Genomic DNA, 19,918 nt, shown 5'->3' with positions numbered 1-19,918 from the left:
AGCAGGGAGGAATTGTCCTCAATCTGACTCTATGAAGCATCTGAACAAATACTTTTACTGTACTTTACCTCTCCTAACAATCTCTACTTAGAACAGAGTTGTAATAATTAGAAGACATGTGTCCTTATTACACAGCTGGTTTTAAGCAATAGCGTCAGATTTCTGTTTTCATTTTTCCAGTTGCTTATGCACTGTGACCGAAAGCACACACAGAGCGATCTGATCTCAATACAAAATACAGAACTGAACACACATTCTACTTGTTTCAAGTCAAATTGCTATTCAGGTTTACTCACGTTGCAAAACACTTCATACAATCCTCAATGTATAAGCACAATAGTCATTGTAAGAACACTTGGGCCATTACTACTAATACGTGAATCACCTGGTAACACTCAAAGTGACAATGAACTACAACAGTCTTCACCTGAATAAACAGTCAGTCAAATATTTTCACTCAGTTCTCCAACATAAAAAGGTTGCAGAAGTGGTCAGTACAGAAAACAATGGAGAAACAAAGAGCACAAAGAGCAAGAGGTAAGGGAAGACAACAAATTTCAAATGAAATAAGAGCCATTCTAATTGATAATGTAATCAACCATGGAATGAGTATGCAGGAAGCAGGACGGAGAGTGAAGTCCAATCTGAGCCGGTTCACTGTAGCTTGAATAATTCGAACCCTTAGGACTGAGAACAGGTGAGTGGGTAAAAATTGAAAGTAACTTGCAGGATATTTGTCTCTCATAGCAGCAAGATGACAGCATGTTTGAGCATGACTTAGCGTAGTTTGTATGCAGAATTCAGAGAAGACCAGTGGCTGGTGGGCGAAACAGACTGCTCACCCCAAAACAAGAGGCTGAAATAGTGAACATGGTGTTGGCAAATTAATGCCCTATGACTCGAAGAAATCCAATGCCATATACTAGAGGACAGTGGAATGTTTCACAACATAGACCATATATCCATATCCATCATTGATCGCGTGCTGAGAAGGCACAGGATGTCTATGAAGAAAATATATTGTGTGCCATTTGAGACAAACAGTGATCGTGTGAAAGAGATGCGCTACTGTACATATACGTGCAGGTAAGGTATGAATCTCCATACAGTTGTACAGCAGTGTGCACTTGTCTTGCACAAAGGTGTAGGGCAGCAGTGTTACAGTATACAGTACTGTAAGAGAAATGCACAATATCTTCATCAACTGTAGCTACATGATTATGTCTTTATTCAGAGAATCTTGGAGCTTGAAGCAAATGTTCCCCCGATCTACAGTATGTTGATGAGGCAGGATTCAATCTGTCTACAAGGTGACAACGAGGAAGAAACATCACAGGACAGAGAGCAATGGTGGAGGTCCCAGGCCAAATCCTATTCCTTGCTGCACTGCATGACCAATTGATCCAACGCGGGGCCCATGACAACACTTACATGTATTTTGTCATTTCGGACAATGTAAGCTTTCACCGTGCAGTGGTTGTCAGGGAATGGTTCAACCACCCTCAAATCCTGGTTGTCTTCCTTACACTATATTCTCCATTCCTCAGTCCAATTGAGGAATTTTGTTCTGCATGGCGATGGAAGGTTTATGGGCAAGTCAGTCTACTCCAGGCAATGGAAGAGACCTGTGGTGATGTTCGCGCAGATGCTTGCCAAGCATGGATTCATCATGCCAGGAGGTTTTTTCCCTGCTGCTTGGCCAGGGAAAACATCAACTGTGATGTACTGTAGATGAAAGCCTGTGGCCAAATCCTGAAGACAGACAGGACAGTTTCTGAGTACAGCATCTTTTATTGCTTTCATACAGTAGTTGTGTTTGGCAGTTTATGACCCACCAAATGACCCACTTGAATGTTCATTACAGTGAGTTTTTTCCAGATGGTTTTGTTCAATTTATTGCGTTCCTACTGAACATGAATTTCCCATTTTGATCAGAGAATTTACTTTTTTGACACACTGTGGTTTATTGTTGCTTTGTGAGATTACACATATGACATACATGTGTGGCATTCAGACCTGATAGTTTGGTTTCGAGGGCTGTGTATTAAGTTTTTCAGCCATTATGTGTTTTTTCCCTGTGTGTGTTAGATTTTGCAGATGTGGTATTTTGTATTGGAGAATGATGTGTAAGCAATTGAAAAAAACTGTAATGTAAGATAATTGTTAGCATAGTAGGTCTTAACTGGACACCAATGATTGTGCTTTCAATTATTTAAGATTTCGTTATATTGTAAAGATCACAAGGGTCACCGAATTATAGAATTGTTCTTTCAGATTCATACATGTAGCTTCTAAACCACCAAATGAGCAAAATGTGCTGAATGGCGTCCCATTGTTTTTCTTACGCTCTAGTGTATCCCTGCTTAAACCCTTGTTTTAAAAGATCTGGGATCTTTTAAAAACAAATTGTGGGATGTCCACTTAAGATTTTCCAGTGAATCTGTTTTTGCCTTCTCAGCCGAATAAATGCTGAACTTCTTCCATACCAAACAAAAGCAAAAGGTTAAATCTATCCCACAGATGCATATTGACATTTAAAGTTCTAACTGTATTTTTGTAACTTTTCTTAAGATATTTTACCCAACTTTGTAAAATGGAAAAACAACTTCAGATTTTGTTTTATCCACAGTTTTAAAGAAGGTTCTTATATACTGTACTATAAATATGGAAAATACCATACAAATGTTAAATACTGTAGATTAATAGAGCTTGTTACGTGGATTTCTGATTAAAAACAGTACTTTAGCATTCCAGAATCTTTGTACTTTAGTATTCTAGAACCTAAGTACTTAAGTATTCTAGCATTCATAATGACAGCTGCAGACTGACATGTTTAACATTACATACAAAGTCTTAAATGAGTTAACACCTGATGCAAATTGAAATCACTTTATGCTCTGAAAAGAAAAACTCTAAACTTACAAAGCTGTCTGTATTTTTTAAAATTTCATCTTTCTCTGTTCTTTCAGGTATAGTACATGGAAGTGTTCATGACACTTTTTAAATACAAAATTATTCACTATTCTTTTTTACACTTTTAAGTGCTTTTATTTTCTAACAAACAAGAAAGGTCTGTGAGGTGGAACTCCAATAGGTAAGAATGACTCACTGTTTCAAAAAGAGGCCTATATATCACTGTAATGTACAGCAGCAAGAGATGTTTTTCAAGATTTGGTGGGAGAAACTTCTTGAAACATTTCAGTGCTAATATACTAAATCACCAACATTCCAAAGGCACAGCTATATGTTGGAATGCCCATTACTATATTCTAAATGTAACAATGTTATTTTAACAAGGTTTCATTTATCCTGTTATCTTAAAATCGCATGGCAGATGGTAAATCCAGCTTACTAGAGGGTTTATGATTGAAGTTTGTATTAGCTATAATCAGGCACCCAACCGACAACCTCTGCCAGACTATTTCTTCTGAGTCGTTCACCAAAGAGTGGACATAATAAGATTAATTCAGCTGAAAAAATGACAGATTCTACCAACAGGATAAACAAGGAAAAGCAGTAGAGAGTTACAGCTGGCAAGTTCATAAGTTCGAACAGTGTGGCCTTGGACTGAACTATTTAATGGCATCTACTAGCTACAGACTTCAGAGGAAGTTGAGAATTGTAATTATGTGATCTACCATGGCATGTTTTCTTTTAAGAATTATTTTTTTCTGGGGCTTTTCCATATATTAACGTTCATGTAAAGTTTGATAATACTGCCTTTTTTGTGCTGCTTTTTGGTTTGCCTCTTTTTTTATAAGGAAACAAGATTTAAGATGAGCTGGCTGATAATAAAATTGAACTACTGACTTTTATGTCTTATTCTATTCTTAGAAGGCAGCTCTTTTGAAACTGGAAATAATGGCTGAAAGTGATCAATGGTCACAAAACCTCAACACCCAGAGAACTGTGGGAATATAGAACAGGAAAATTGTGCTCCTTGTATACTATTCCCTGTACTGTTCTGACAAAGACTCGGAATGACTGACGCAAGTGTTTTTCTTGGTCTTTTTTGTGGCAAAAGAAAACCATCTTTCAGTACTTGCAACAAAGGTCAAATACTGGATCTTACATGAAACAAAGTATTCATTAATAGATGAGCAAAGAATACAATGTTGCTCAGAAAGGTTATTCTTGCATGGTGTACTGCTTACACTAGCAATGGTGAAAAACAAATTGGAATCTTTGAATGGAAGTGACAAAACTGATTAATATATGGTTTCTCTAAGATCACTCATTTTAAATGCACTCCTACCCAGAACTTTCAAAAATCATATGTAACTAAGCAACAGCTTAGAGGTTTTCTAAACTTTTCATTATACACCTTGTAATTTTCAGCTGTTGTGCTCCATACAGGAAAGGGTCACCTCTGCAGAACATTGCAGTTGCTCTTTCCAGTAGTGGGGTTAGATCCTAATGAAGGAGCAAGTAAAGGTTTATTCCTCTTGTCAGGGACAAGGAAACTGTCAGGGATGAAGATCAAAGATTTCTGGATTCCACTCAAAGCACTTTACAGGTAATGGGGACTCCCCTCCACCACCACCAATATGTAGCACCCACCTGGATGATGAGATGGCAGCCAATGTGTGCCAGTACACTCATCACCCATCAGCTATCAGTGAGGAGGAGAAGAAAGTGATGAAGCCAATTCATAGAATGGGATTATTAAGAGGACAGGCCAGAGGAGGAAATTTGGCCAGGACACTGGAGTTAACACCCGTACACATCACCCTGGGATTTTTAATCAGTATACTTTTTTACAGTAATAGTGTCTCCATCACTGTAGTGGGAGACCACAGGGTGAGCGCTCCCAACTGGTACTACTAAAACTTCTTCTAGCGGCAGCCTTAGCTTTCCCAGTAAGTACAGGCCAGGCTCGCATCTGCTCAGCTTCACTGGTTGCCAGTTGTAAGTTACAGGATAATATAGCTGATGGTTATTCCATATGGTCGTCTGAACAAACAAAACATAATAAATAATTACACAAATTATGTTACACAAATAAAAAGTTTTATTTTGCACATCAAAATATAAAACAAAAGTATCAAATGTAGGGCAAGATCTGTTTGAAATAATAAGTAAAATGATCAAGCAGAATACCTTTCTGTGAAAGCAATTTTGTGTGCTAGTCAATTTGATAGCTTTCAAAGTTACATTAGGTACTATATAATTTTATATATATATATTATAAGCCTTGTGCATGGAAAGTTACATGCTGCATTGTATATGTCACAGACTATATGGACAGAGGAAATTGAGTTCAAACCCTGAAAAAAGTCAAAATAACTGTGTTGGTGTAATTAGAGTTAAACCTTAGCATATTTGTTTGTTTTTTTTAATGACAGTGTTCACATATTTCTTTCCTAAAATAATTGGGAGTGCTTTAGATTTGAAGACTGAGTGTAACTGTCTCCCAGGTACGAATCAGATCCTACGCACAGCTTTAGACAGAGTCCTAACAGCTCAGGCTCATGGAAAGTGAGTGAGGGAACAGGTGCCCTTGTTCAAGGCTGCTGGAACAATGAAACAACGCAATCGATACCATCTGAGGAAAAAAAGTGCTGACCCTTTTACACAGATCACGGAACACGGGTCTCTTATCTCATGTCAGGGAGAAAAACATATCCTCCATTCCCAGGGTTTTATGCTGCAGGGATTTTCATTCTTGATTTTCTAGTGGAAATTTCTTTACTCCTCAAATGTCAAGCTGTTTTCCATGAACAGTGACTTCCTATTGATAACAAATTGTAGAGAGTACAGGAAGGAAGAAATTATTTAAATTTCCTTTATTTTAAAAGCTTCAGTTGGTCCAACATATAGGATACTCTAGAGCAGGGCTTCTCTGTGCGCATAATCAGATTGTATTGGACACAGAATTTCATACCATGACATTTTAAATGTTTTCTGCTTCCTTCTGCTCAATTTTGTCCCGTTTAGTACAACTAGTCTGTAAGCATCTGGCTTCATCCACATTTGCAGACGGACTCTGCAGTGTGGTGGGAAAGGTCTTCAGGCCTGAGCAATGGCACTTAAGTAATGTCAAATTTGATGAACTTGTGATGGTCAAGTGTAACAGAATTGATTGACTGTTGACAATCTTTATGCCTTTCTTTCTGAGGCATCACATACAGTATAACTTTGTTTTATTTTCTTTTTTACTTATTGTACGTGGACCTGCATGTAATGTAAAATCTCATTAATACAAACAATAGATGTCTCATCAATGACTTTTAATTCAATATGATAAAATATGATTCATGGACTAAAGGCGGATTTTCACATGACAAAATAAAAGGAACCAGAATATATCCATGGGTTGAACTGGAAAACTAATTGATCTAATAGAAATGGAATTGCCAACTAAAAGAAGTGAATTGGAGATAAATTGGTAGAATCTATCCCCAAACTGGGTGATGCTATGATCTGTGTCATATCGTCACTGTATTCGGTGCTGACTGAGACGAACAGGAAACACATAAATAGAGTGTCTCCATGGACCACGTGAAGCAGAACTCTGCAACCATTGTTAATCCTCTGAGAGTTTAAACTTGATTTCTTGACAACAGTAGTTTGTTTCTTACTGTTTCTGATTTTTATCACCTGGAAACACCCAGTGATTATTGCATTACTGCATAAACCCCTGAGACTCATATTTGCATAAATGCAATTGCGCTGCACATAGAAACAAGGCATTCACTTTTTCTGTCTTTATCTGTAACTAGTTGGCCAGACACTAACGTTATAGACAGCAGACACTAAAGTTATTGACAACATCCCTTTGTTATTACAAGCACAAATATTGACTGTTTCACCCACTTAAATTGTATGCAAACTCTCATAGGAATGATCCCTTTCTTTCTGGTCCTTTTGTTAAGAGGGCCTATGAAGCCACAGAGGCTGAATAGCAGCAAAATAATAGCAAGTAAGAGAGATGAAGATTCCACACACGCCCATGGTAATGTTCACTTGTCAGGCCATCTGGCAGTGCAAGAACTGGAACAACACAGGGAGATCAGATGCAACAGCTCACAGAGTTAACTCACAGGTGCCAGACAAGACACATCGAGTGCTGTGGTGAGGCAAGCTGAGGATATTCTGGGCTGCTCAAATCCCTCCATCCCTACTAGCATTCAGACAATTGTGCATCACATGAAGGATCTCAGTCACAGTGGGCTAATGCAGAGCCTAGATTCAAAATGCATAGAGCTCAACCCACACTCTGAATGCATGCTTTTACTGGAGCTTCTGAACAGATTATTAACTCATTTTAGAAAGTCGTTAAAACCAAGAGGATTAGCAGAGGGTTGGCCTGGTGAAGCAGCAGTTAGCATTGCTGCCTTACAGCAGTGGGGCCCTGGCTTCAATTCCCAACCTGAGACACTATCTGTGTGGAGTCGGCATGTTCTCCCCACACTACTGTGGGTTTCCTCTCACAGTCCAAAACAAAAATGCTGGTACATTGACTGGTTTCTTTGAGAACTTGCCCTGGTATGAATGTGTGCTTCTCTGTGTGCTCCCAGTGATGGACAGGCGTCCCATCCAGGGGGTACCCTGGATTACAGAATCAGTGCTATAATTACCACTACTCAACTTGCTTTTACTGTATATCTCATGTTTAAAGATTTTCTAAAGTAGTTTTTCACCAAAACACTTCTTTTTGTCTATTGTGCACATACAGTACATAAATACTTGTATTATTCTACCAAAAGTCTACGTATACTGTATATCTATTCCTATTATTAATGTCATTCTCAGCTGTAACTATAGCAAATGAAATTTCTTCTTGGCCAACAGATTTCTTTTCCAATCTTCTTGTCCTCACCAAAATGGTAACCCTGGAATTCAACTCTTATGTTTGACTTTCCCCCGACAAATAACTAGTATAAAGCCAAGCTGGGGTTATCACAACAGTTTACTCCATCCTTGCCTTTTTAAAAAGAAAGGTAAACTGCACTGTATACAGCTGGCTAATCGTTGAGACTACCAGGTTCATGTAAATTTTTATAAATGTAAATGTAGATATAAATACACTTTATTTTATGCAGCATGTTTAAAAGGGGCTTCTCAAAGGGCTTTAAAGAACAAATAAAATTACAGTGAGAGGAGATACTAGATAGGGGTTTGGAATACAGCACACAGGAAAAGTAGGAAAGCAAGGATCAGATATGTACAGTATACTGTATATTCTTTCTAAAAAATAAAGTTTCTGAGTTTAGTTTTTAAAAAACTCAGGGAAGGTGACTCTTTGACATCCTTAGAGATGGAAATCTTGATCTTCGGGGTACAGCAGGAGAAGGCCCTGTCACCCATAGAGTGTAGACGGGCTTGGGGGACAGATAGGAGACCAGAATTAGAAGAGGGAATATTGTGAGCTGGGGAGTAGGATGATAGTACCTCAGACAAGTACTTAGGTGCCAAGCCATGTAGAGCCTTATAGGTGAGCATAAGGATTTTGAAGTTGACATGAAACCTGACAGGAAGCCAGTGCTACATTGGCTTTACATAGTTGAGTGGGGTGTGCCAAAAGGCATGACTCAAGTCTTGTCACAGTTTAAATGAAATAAATTTGGAATTTTATGTCAAAGATTCAATTTGAGAGCAGAGATGGCAACATCAGTGTCAGATTTAGTATGGGTGCAGAATTTTAGTATCATCAGCGTAGAAATGATAATATAGACCATATGATCTTAATTACTGACCAAGTGGGAATTTGTACTATAAACGCTGAAAAGTAAGGGGCCCAGAATTGAGCACCAGACTCAACAAGTCTGATTTTGGACCTAAAACGGCCAAGAAAGACAGTGACCGGGATCGGTAAGGTAAGACTTGAACCATTTAAAAGCAGTGTCAGAAACTCCAAACAACAGTTAACAGTAAAAGCAGCCCTGAGGTCAAGAACAATAGAAATAGAAAGAGAACCAGAATCAGAAGCCATTAGAAGATAATTTGCAAAGAGATGTTTATTTAACTGAATTGCACGTTCCAAAATGTTTTCAAGAAAGGGTAGGTTGGATATAGGGCGAAAATTGTTTAGGTTATTCTAAGTTCTCCTCTTAGCTGACATTCCACTATGTATATTTTCTGTTTTCCCTGTTATTTTTAATAAATATCATTATTGCTTTAAGATTTTTATTGCATTTCATCCTCATTCAGTAATTTTGGTTGAACAGGACTTCATTTACTGGTTCAGGCTTGGATTAAATAAAATGTTTTACTCACTAACAAACTGCAAATTGCAGGTATAACAATTGACAGTGACTTAACATTGGCAGAAGCAGGAAATATATGTAGCATTTTTCAACAGACCATTTAATCGACACTTTAGTGATGACATTTACAAATCCTGAACCATCTATTATATTTTTGTTTAACCTTGGATCATAATTACTTTTCTATAATCTGAATCTCTTCTGTATGATTGACAACACATCATCTTTCCTAAGTAACCCTTTCTTGCTCTTTGCTGACATAATGAAACATATCATTGGTGTCAGTGTACTCATACCCAAGTATTAATTTAAAGGTATTATCTTTTGCAGAGACTAACTTTAACGGTTTTTCTGAGACTCAGAAACTCTTATCAGATGCACATTTCTTTGTACTGCAAGCAGAATCGTGGGCATGTTTCTCGGATTTACGCAAGTTTTAAGGTCTTTACCATAGGTTTTGTTTACCAAGCTCTGTTCTCAAACCTTATTTTCTTGTAGTGGAATAAGAAGGGGAGTGAAACTGTTTTATTCATGACTTTTGTAATGTGGCCATTGGGCACTGTCCTACAGCAGGAGAAATCCAGTCCTGGCTCCTCAGAACTTGGCACACACACCACTGATATTCCAAAAGTGATGATCCACTACAGGGCTCTGTGAGTACATGTGTTAAACGCATTCACTACAGTATTTCTAAGCAAAGTGACTGCAACTATTTGGTGAAGACATGCAAATGTTTTGTTGTAATACAGATACTGTAAACAGCTGCAACCTAAATTAAAGAGAGTAAGCTACAGAAAGCTCAGTTCCCTTGTTGAACTGGATGTCAGATCTAACATATTAATCCACTGACTAATGTTGCTGTACATTATACCTTATGTTGTTCTGTTTATTACAGTTTTTTTATCTGCTGAGATAAAAAAAACAACTAAAGGATTTTGTAAAGATTTGCACAAATTTCAAAATGTAGTTAAACCATAAAGCTTCTGTAAAACCATTTTACTTGGAGACCATATCATCGGCTATATTAACTATTCTCACTATTCTTTAATATTATATCCTCTTCTTCTGTCCCTCATTGGGCATACCGTTTGCAGCTTCCAACATTGCATTTTGTTATACTAGACAGCTGTTTGAACTAAGATTATGACATTAAACCAATTGAAAATAATTTCCAAAGCATTAATATACTGTACTCCAACTTTCTACTAGAGAGGCTTTGAAGAATTTCAAATCACAGTCTTGATCACTGTTTCAAACAAATACATTAATGAATGATTTAGCTTTGAACATTGACAGTTGGTTTTTCACAGCTGCTCAGTAATGTATGTACTATAACTCCCAACTTTCTTCATATCAACCTAGTAGAAACTTTCTGGTTACTATAAATTCAACACTTGCACCCTGTAAACAATAGGAAATTCCGAACCTCACAAACCATCTTTCCAAAAAACAAAATCGGACAAAAAATAATATCTGGACTATAGGAATGATTGTGTGGAACAGATAATCACCAGGTAAGGAGAAGAGAACTCCAGGAGGATGAGTGGTTTTTGTTCAGTTGAGCTCTGTTTCCAATTCAGAGTTATTTAATTAGAGTAATTGCATAACTGTAACTCATCTAACCAGCCCCATTTATTGGTAACCTGGTAACCGTTAATTGTATTAAAATGAAATGATTTGTGAAAAACCCTAAGAAAAATCCTATTCATGTTTAAGAATATTAATTCGATTAATTGCTTAATTGACTTCTGGGGTTGGATCAAAAACCAGAAGAGACAAGACTCTCTGGGAACTGAGTGAGACCTGTGTAGTGCTGCATTGTTTAGTTGTAGAAAACCTTGCAATTCAAAATAAAAACACACAGAGGAATGCAAATGACTAATTATATATCTTTTCTGACAAAAAATGAAAAAACAACACTTGTAGTTCTACTGTCACATACTCATTGTCATCTCTAGGTCTGAGTTCACTCAGTAATTCTTGTATTAGAGTACAATACATAATTTCTAATTGGATAATATATTTATTGAACGTTTTTTCTTTCTTTTTTCCTACCTGGAGATTACTTTTTTCATCCTGTCCTGCATGCATCGTTAAGGAATTGGAGCATAAAAATCATGAATCAAGGCTTTGTTTGGAGCAGAGAAATGTGTTATTGTATTTCCAAATTACTATAAAAGATTAGTTGATGGGTGGTCTAATTAAAAACAATAACAAAACATGTCTTTCATGGAAAAAGTCCTGACAAGCATTATTTCATACCAAAACAAAAACCCTTATGTTATGTAAAAAATCATGGATGTGGTTAATGAATCGGAGAGTAACTTAGTTAACTTTCTTCTTCTTAACATTGTTTGCTCAAGGTTCCAGTAAAGAGCTACAGTAGTTTCTCCTGACCCTACTAATTCTCAACACTATTGTTTAAACACTTTATGTCGGTACTGGATTAGGGCAGAAGTAGTTAATTATTTTCCAGACTAATAACTGAACTCCATTAACAGAACGACATGATGTCTGTCTACGTGCATATGCATCGAGTACAGAACTGAATTTTACATGGAAAAACATTAAACACTATTCATTTTCTTGCTGTGATTTGATCTTAGTTCTGTTAGTGAAACGGAAAGCTTCAAGGTCAGCCGATACAAACATCCGATGCTAAAAGAAATTGGCTCTATTTCTCAAGCGTCCACAATGTCCGCACCTCCTTACAAGAGAAAATGTTTCAATTTTCAACAGTTTGTTACCAGAGGATATGGGTAGACTGCACCTCTAGCATGAAGTACAATTCCTTTGATCTGAATAAAGAGAGGTACAAACAAGGAAAACAAATATTCCTTCCAATTAGGCTTCATACTATTTTAAGGTGTAAGGGATCAAAAACACAAACATAAGGAGAAATGAAAAAAAAATATGTTAATTTAAGCCATTGGCATTTATTTGTCAGATAATACATCTTTTACCTTGCAATTAAAAGAAAAACAACATTTTGTATTTTACAAATTTTTCTAAGTTTAATCAGAATCTATGATTTGTAAGAAGAATCTTTTATACAACAACTATGGATTTTCAAGAAAGCTTTGGAACACTGATGTTATGATTTATTTATTATTTTACCTAAAGATGCTATATACTGAGTGATTAAGTAAGGTACCTATTGAATCACTGGCTCAGTTCAGAAAAGGTACAACAAAATGTCATCCATATTGCAATAACAGGTGCATTTACTGTACATTAATTCCAAAACTAGGTGAATCTCTATCTCTGTAAGTTCCCTCAGTCAGGTACTGAATCTCAAGCAAAGATTCAATCTCAGGGCTAAATTTATATAAAGACACAGATCAGGAGGCGGCTAGCACGCTGGACCGAAAGGAGCCACCAGAGATCACAGCTGTGCTTCACGCCTAGGGTTCACTGGGAGGAGGGTCCTCACTGAAACCAGCGAGGCAAGGAACCCCTCACTTGGGGTCAAGTCGGAGGGCGCAGGACCCGGTGATTCAAGGCACACTCCCTATTGGTGTGTCTCTTCAGAAGCCAGTCCAGGCATGCACTGTCAGCTCAGACTCCCGGGTTCATCACTCTGATGGAAGCACCAGGTGCCCTTTGGACCAATCCAGGGGAGACACCCGCAAGGGTTACAATGTTTGAGCAGAGCTCCAAGCTGGAGCCCCAGAACACAGGAATTCTTAGGGAGCTCAGGCTAATAGCGTCAGAGCGCATTCCTACCGCTTGGTTCCCTAGGAAGGAAGGGGTAGGCTCCACTGGAGCTGGAGATTGGCTTAAAAGGAGAAAAAGAAAAAGAATGGAAAAGCAGCCCAAGAATGAGAGTGAAAAAAGAAGAGAAGAGCCCTGAAGTACTGGACAATGAAGACTACTCGGAAGAGAAGCCAGAAAGGTGGCAGGGATGGGGGCTGTCAGAGAAAATGCCTGTTTTTAGGACAAGGCCCAAGCAGGAATACGGGCTGCTTTGCCTGGGGGAAAAATGCAGCACACACAGAGGCTTGGGGTCATGAACGAAGGATGCTGCCCCTGGAATGAATGTGACAGAGAAGGCAGGGCCAGCGGAGTGGTATCCATGGTTCCAGGATGGGGGCCAGGAGCTTCCGTGCGGAGTGAAGAATCAGCTGGAGTGCCGTGCAGACTGAAGACTTGATGGAAGCAGGCTGATTAGCTGAAGGGACGCACTCAGCAGATTGAAGCAATCCGAAGTGAGCGGTGCAGGCTGCTTCAGTGCAGAAAAGCCCAGGTGTTCCAGACAGCGGACGCTGCCCCCGGAATGAAGTCGGACAATCCATGGAAGATGGGGCCTGGCTGAGTGTAGTCCAGTTTGCAGGGAGGAAGAGCAGCCCGGGAAAGCCTCTGAAGTTTCAGACCGCAGCAACAGAGGAGCATGGGGTGTGTGAGAGCAGTACTGCCGGGTAGTCAGTGACGGAAAGTGTAATAATGTCAAAGCACTGCAACAGAGGTGCCTCAGCATTATATAGGGTTAAGAGGAAATTGAATTATTGGGATCATGATTATTAATTAGAACTAAGTGGCAAGCCCTGGAAAACCAGGAGAATACTCCAGTTTCCCAGGGCAACCGTGGGCCGAGAGATGCCGTAGGACAGCGGTCAGTTCAAGTCACACTGCAAACATATGGCAAATGTTTTTTTGTGGTCAGACAAGACAAAGCTGTAACCTTTTGATCTAAGTGCAAAGCGTTACACCTGATGTACTGTACTTCTCTGCTAATACCATTCCTACTGTCAAGCTTGGTGGTGGCAGCATTACATTGTACTTCAAGTAGGTAGCTGCGTCAGCATGTGTAAGCCGCAAAGGAACAGGTAATGGGTTGATTCTATGCTGAAAAGAAAAGAAAGGAAACACAATGTTTCAGCCGTGGAGCCTTCTTCAGGTGTGAGGGCCTTTTCAGCATGTTCCTTTGCATTACATTATAGTTGTGCTTCTCATCAGAACTTTGAAGCTTATCAAAACTGAGGGAACATACCGGAAGAGTAATGTACTGGCAGCTCTTAATCTGAAACCTTAAAAAAAATAACCTTTCAGGCAGCCAAAATTACACTGGAGTGGTTTAAGAGTACAAAAGTCTTGACTTGAATACAATTGAGAATTTGTTGAAAGATTTGAAAACGTCTTTCCAAATGCAAATATGAGAGAGCTTATCAATATTTGTGGTTTATTTGCAAATTTACTGGTATTTATCTTAACCTTAATGATCCTCAATCTGAGCATTCAGGTTTTGAAGAAAAATATGAAGTTTAAATTTATATGCACCACTTTGTAATTTTCACAAAATAGAACACCATAGAAAAGGTTTGAATACTTTTATCATTTATTCACTATATGTTTTTCTTTTAATAATGTGGTGGTGGATAGTTATGTGCAACAATTCAAAGACTATGATGAACAGTGTTTGCAACACATGAACAAATGCAGTATCTTAGAACATCAAGATATTCTGTTTTAGAACACCTAGATATTCTGACTTAGAACATCTTGGACCTGTGTCTTTATATGCAAGCTGATGACCTTTGAGATCATTCTTCAGTTTCACACTGTGCCTAATAGTACATAGACTGCTTTCTCTCAGATGTGTGAAGAATGACAGTTTCAGTTTTGTTCCATTGTATTTGCAAACAATTGATAAATCTCGTCTACGTTAGTCTTATAATTGAGAATGTGCCAAGTTCTGAAAAAAGGCCAAAGAATTTGACCTTTATTTCTGACAAAGTTTTTCCCTAATTCGTATATATACTATACACATACAGAGTCTGTTTTGTACATTTATATAAACTTTATAAAAAATCTTCAAAAATGTAGAAATCCCTTTGAGGTACAATATGTTTGACTTTTTTATTAGTTTTATTGGTTTTATAAAAGTTCACATTTTTAAATAGTACAGGATTTCCAGGGACATGATAAGTTATCAATAAAAAGGCTTTCTCATGGTAAAATTGAATCTTGTTTTATGTCTGATTATTTGGACATTAGGGGGATTTGTTTTAATAATCTACAAGACAAATATTGTTCATGGAACTACTTTATCCTAATCATGGGGAAATGTTCGCTGCTGGATTCTTCCAAACTCTTCTCTGCACTTCATTAACTTTTCATGATTTATCATAGGTCTGACAGCAAGCACAGCCAAACATAGACCAACAACATCATTTTAAATTTTAAATTAAGATTAACAAGCATAATTTAAGGACATATTCTTCTCATTTATTGTATGGCCTTTTAAACACTATTCTTAGTGAACTGAAAGTCAAATTTGTCAAAATTTAGCAGAAATGGAAAGTTCAAGAAGTCCATCATAGTGTAAGAGATAGATTTATAAACTTCAGAAACTTCAGAAGAGTATTTTGTAATCATTTAAAACATTTTTGGTACATTTCTAAAATACAATTTTAGTTTACATTTTGCTGTACTTCTTACCACAAATTACTTTTTTTATAATTCAGCATCAGTGGCAGTTGTGCTTTGAAGGAATTTTAGCCTGTGATGTAGTTCCCACACACACACAAAAAATACAACCACATTTTAATGTTGGGTGGGTTGTGTTTGCCTATTGACCTTCAAACTTAAAATACCCAACTTCAATTTCAAACTTGAATTTATCTGTGGGCCCATTGTTTTTGCAGAGTTTAAAATGACACCCAGTGTTTTGTACAGTATGTACTCTGTCAAGAAAGATTTTTCACAATATGGATACTACAACTATTATTTCAAACTTAACTTTCCATTGTTTTAGACTAAAACAACAAGAGCTTTTACCCTTTTTTTAATTGATACCATTAATATTTAAACTATATGCAGCAGGATTTCAAAGCTTTCGTGTGTTGTAAAATGTTAAAAACTTAATTGATCCCATGGAGAAATATTTAAGATCTCATTATTCTGAAGACTGAAGCAGCAGATGTTACTCTAAATAAAACATTAGCACCTGATGCTCTTTAGTTTAGCCTTCAGTACATTGCCTTCGGTGTGTACACCACAACAATGAGTACTGTTTAATAAGGTTGAGAACTGTGAAAAGGGAAGAGAGTTTTTAGTGTGGTTGGGGTGAAATGAGCTGTACAGGAGGTAGCTGTGTGAATCCGTGGGTTTGTAATAAACTGTAGTTAATAGAGAAGTTGATGTCTAGAAACGGAAGAGTAGTGGAAACCACTACTCCTACTACTACTACTTCCACTACTCTTCCATTTCTAGACATCAACTTCTCTATCAACTACCCCCGACTGTCCACTTCAGTTTATTACAAACCCACGGGTTTACACAGCTACCTCCTGTACAGCTCATTTCACCCCAACCACACTAAAAACTCTCTTCCCTTTTCACAGTTCCTTAGGTTACGACGATTATGCAGCGACGACATCAACTTCGAGAACCAAGCCCTCGAAATGTACTCATTTTTCATCAACAGAGGATACCCCAGCAGTGTGATTGACAGGGCCCTTGCCCAAGCCAAAAACACCCCCCGGACCATCAACCCGATCAGGAACTCCCACCGTAACAACCACATTCCTTTGGTGCTTCCTTACCACCCTAACAGGACCATTAACCACAACTTTTCCATCCTACAGGATGATCCCTCCATTGGGGCCCTCTTTTCTGATCGCCCTATCATCTCATATCGCTGACCACCTAATCTGCGTAACCTCCTTGTTCACAGCTCCCTTGACTGCCCTCAACAACCATCCACACCAGGCACTTTCCCTTGCAACAGAGCTCGCTGTATCTCCTGCAAGTACACAGCCACCACCACACTCATTCAAGGCCCCTCAGGACAATTCCGGATCACCCAGACAGCATCTTGTACCTCCAGCAACCTTATTTACTGTATCTCTTGCAGTAAATGCCCAGCCATCTACATTGGAGAAACAGGAAGGAGACTCAGAGACCGCTTCAGAGAACACGTCAGGGCTGTGAAGATTAAAGATCTCTCCAAGCCCATTGTTTCTCATTTCACCTCTGACGGCCACGACCACTCTAATCTCTCCGTCTGTGTTCTCAAAGACGGTTTTCCTAACTCATACATCAGAAAAACCACCGAAACTAAAAATATACTGCAGCTAGGATCATGCATTCTCCCTTCCCTTAACGACAGACTACTGTTCTTTTAAATTTTCTCCATTCATTGGAAGTTTCATTTCACACCTCTCTGCACCCATTCTGACTTCACAACTCTTGATTGGCCTCTCTTTCTGTCCCCTGCTCCCGCCTCTCACTCCACCTCCCTCCCAACCTTTGTTCTCCCGCTACTTTACCTTTGCCTACTGCCCTGTCTCTCTCACACCTGAAGAAGGCTCCACAGCCGAAACGTTGTGTTCTCTTTCTTCTTTTTTTCAGCATGGAATAAACCTATTACTTGTTCCTTTGCAGCCTATGCTTGCTGACGCAGCTACCCACCTGAACTAAAGTATAGTAATATATCTAGGATATAGATATACATATTTATGTCTAATATTTCTAGTAAGGAAATAATATATCTAGTAAGGACATAATTATAGTTTTTTTTCTTCAGGGGAAATTTACTAACACCAGAGTTGAAGCTAGGAGTGAAAAGTACATCAAGCATTACAAAGTATTATTCCTCTCCTCTTTGCTGGGCTTTTTTCTTTTTGCTGATAGATGTAAGATTCATATGAAAGGAACAAAGGGATCATTTTGTCGTAAACAGCAGGCCAGGTTTTGGATTCAGCCCCACAGTCGGGTCAGACAGTTGGTTTACAGACAGTGCTTTTGTAGAATGCAAAACCACGCTGTTGTAGAGCAGAAGGCCTTGGCGTTCAGCCAAGGGGAAGGCAAAAGTTATCTCTCCAGTCAAGATGTTTCTTAGCTGTGTTTCACTGGACTCACTCTAAAGAGAAAAATATGCTAAAATCTTCCTGTTTTGAACACTGCAGGAAAAACTGGTCACAACCATCACCTAAGCTGAGCAATCTACTGGCAATGTTCCCTGTGCCTGAGCAAACCTGGGATAAGAGACACTGCATCTTGTCCCTTTCATCAAAGGTTCAGTGGCTGTGGAGAGCAGCTCAATCTAGGAGTCAGTCTTCCCCAACACGGTGAGTAGATGTGGTTGCAGAATCTACAATCAGAGTTAGTAAAAATTTATTTTGTAATTGAAACTGTCAATTGTTATTGGTTGGATATGTACCCACCCGATTAAAAATGGCCAGTTTGTTAAAACATAGCTTTACAACTTTGCCCCCCCCCCGCCCCTTCTCCATGGAGAGACTGAAGACTTGAGGATGTGCTTCTCCAGCACAAGCCGTTAGATGTATTCATCTTTTCAAACACTCTAAACTCAACAGTGGCCTGCAGGCAAGCAGGTACAGGTCTGAGGGAGCTGTCTATCTCACATTAGTGCAAACGTGCAGGCTGTTTCACCAAAAGCTAAGAGGGACAGGGCCCTGCCCTCCCTGACAATGCTTTGCCAACAGTCAGAAACCACTTGGGGAATCCTGATAGTCATTTTAAGTATTTTGGCAACTTGCTTTAACATGCACTGCAATTCGCCAAGGACCATAGAGGTTTGGAGGAGAAAAGGCCTACCTCCATCATCTGTCTCCTTCTACTTCATAACAGACAAATCTGACACCTTCTTAAAACCTCACTGTTTATTTCTGCCCATCCAGTGAAAATTGTGTAGTTCACCTTATGAACTGCTCATCATCATAACTTCACAACCGCTGCCCAAAAAAGGTCAAGCTCTAACAGTATTGTTTCATTGAAGGAATATCTTCTAAAATTCAGTAAAAAACTAGGTCACATATCAATTTGCTCATAAAACACACATAGCAGCAAGAGCTGACTGATGTCAGATACTTCACGGTGTTTGACGATGTTACAAAGCAAACCAACAATGCTCTGCTCATAGCCTTGGATAAAGGCAATTATTAAAGTAGAGTCTGAAGCTGGTAAGGATCAAGTTAATTTGATTGATATTTAAACAGACTGACCAATTCAAAAATAAATTGCAAATTAAAAAGTGTTTTAAATAACATCATAGTACACCCTTCCCTTTGGAAATGACTTATGTTCAGGGACATTATATAATGTGAAGGGACAGCATCATATAATGTGGTGAAATATAACGTATGTCAAACACTACAAAAAGCTTGAATAAATAGCTAAATATCGTAATATATTTGAAAGCTATTATCAGTTCATACTCAGTTTACCTACATAAATTGTAAAATACACATTTTTGTATTTTGTAGTATGTTTATAGATTTACTGTCAGTTCCATATTGCACTACAACTTCACTAAATCAACTGAGAGAACAGCAAACAAAGCAATTCTCTTTCTGTCTGCATCTGATATAACAACTGCATAACAGGTGTCAGTATCTTCTGATCTTTTGCAATGTGACTAATGTGTAATTAATTTCCCTGTGTTTATAGTGCAGCAAAAACAAAACAAGAATGTCAAGAAAATACTTATTTTATTTACAGTAGTATGTAACCTGTCTTCTTTAGCACAAAATAGTAGATGTTTTGCAAACAACACAGGCCATTGCCACCTTATAAAGTTTCATTTGACAGTTTATATGGTCTAAGCAAAACATTTGCCATTCCAGCAGTATCAAACCTGCATTTGTTCAAGCTTCTCAGTGAATGTGATCAAGGTAAATAAAATCAGGTCTTCCCTTGTATTTAATAGTTTAAATAGGAGTTTAAAAATGAACAATTGGAATATT

General features: G+C 38.2%; 1 pseudogene; it reads left to right on the top strand.

The window, feature by feature from the left end:
- The first annotated feature begins 506 nt into the window (after nt 1-506).
- On the top strand, nt 507-13,631 carry LOC148673027 (uncharacterized; annotated as a pseudogene).
- The last annotated feature ends 6,287 nt before the right edge of the window (nt 13,632-19,918 follow it).

Source organism: Lepisosteus platostomus, chromosome 4 (genome assembly GCF_059453375.1).
Source record: "Lepisosteus platostomus isolate fLepPlt1 chromosome 4, fLepPlt1.hap1, whole genome shotgun sequence".
Lineage (NCBI taxonomy): Eukaryota > Metazoa > Chordata > Actinopteri > Semionotiformes > Lepisosteidae > Lepisosteus > Lepisosteus platostomus.
This window is presented reverse-complemented; position numbering and strand designations above follow the sequence as displayed.